Source organism: Cupressus sempervirens, chromosome 4 (assembly GCF_028749045.1).
Source record: "Cupressus sempervirens isolate cs-2001-9-10 chromosome 4, ASM2874904v1, whole genome shotgun sequence".
Taxonomy (NCBI): domain Eukaryota; kingdom Viridiplantae; phylum Streptophyta; class Pinopsida; order Cupressales; family Cupressaceae; genus Cupressus; species Cupressus sempervirens.
Window position 1 is genome coordinate 119,350,464 of NC_143121.1, and position 1,624 is coordinate 119,352,087.

The window sequence follows — 1,624 nt, forward strand, 5'->3', positions numbered from 1 at the left end:
TTTAAAGACATGTAAGAAATGTATATACAACAAGTTTACAAAGATCAATTTTGAAAAATCAAATCCAGTATGTCAGTTGACACAATGTTTGGCTCATAAGTTTTTTTGTCGAAGGGGGAGATTGTTGGCATTATATTGTATTTTTCATTAGTGACAACACTTATTCAATTTTGAATGATTACAGAGTTCATCAGTCAATCTATAGTGTATACTGAGCATTCAGTGGTTACCTTGTAGATTCATCACTTAAGTAGTTCATACCGAGCATTCTTGAAGCTACCAAGTGAGTGTGCAGTCCAATAGTTCATACCAAGCATTCATGAAGCTATCGAGTGAGTCTGTAGCCTAGTAGTATCTACCTAGCATACAATGTTCACTGAGCTTCACAGTGTCTACCGAGTCATTAGTTTGTGTGATGGAAGCCAACGTTTACCAAGTGATGGAAGTGTGGTGTTTACTGAGTGAAAGCAAGGTAAATGAAGGATTTAGTTTTTATTGAGTGATACTATATCTATCGAGTCTCCAATGGTTACCGAGTTCCAAGCTACATTGTGTTATTAGTATGGACTGAGCTTCTACTTCTACCAAGTGCATGATGATGCTGAGTAATGTAGTGGATGCTGAGTATCAGAAGGTTACCAACTCAGTTTGAAGAACCCAAGTTTTCTACTATTTGGTCGACTCAGTAATATTTTGTTCACTTGTGTTCTAGATGACCTTGCAATTGTAATTATTGGAATGGTATATATGTAATGTATTATATCATTTGCAATACATGAGTATGTTAAGGAATGGATATGTAATGCTTTGAGAAGAATTTTAGAAAAAGTGAATCAATAGCAAAGCAGAGTATTTAGCAAGGTCCAGAAGGAGTAGTAAAGATTCATCAGTCACAAGAGGTGATATGTACTTCAAGGATCTAATCAGCAATCAAGTTGTAAGTAGATCCACTGTTTCATCCTAACAGGTGAATTAGTTTTGTAAATCCTTTAGCAAGGTAGACTTAACAGTCTTTGTATAAATCTCCTAATAGAGTGCATACTTCATTATATGTTTGTAAATCCTCTAAAAAGGTCGATCTAGTAGTCCAAATTGCTCTTAATAGGGCAGATCATTAGAAGTGATCAATGTAAGCCCTAACAGGCTAACTTCATAATACAATAACAAAGTTTTGTGGGTATCATCCCCACCCCAATTTTACTTTCTACTTGGAAGATTTTTGGGTCACCAAAATTATGTGTTCATGTGTTATAAATGTTTATCTTTCTCATGCATATAGTAGATTGGATGAATGAATAATTAATGGATCAAGTATTGAAGTGATTTAAAGTTTTTGAGGTTACTGATTCACCCCTCCCCTCTTAATAATCTAGCTAGTCTTGATTATTTCCAACACATCATACTCTTCTTTCATAGCAACATAGACAACTTCATCATCATTACCCTTAGATTAATTATCAATCTTTTCTTCAACAATATAATAAGATTTCTTACCTTTTTCATCCTTGCTTCATTTGTAGTCTTTGTAATCTCCTTTAACTTTGTACTTTCTTTCTTTTTTTTCCTTTTTATATTCTTTATTGGGACATCTAGCAGCAATATGACAAACTTTGTCACATGAATA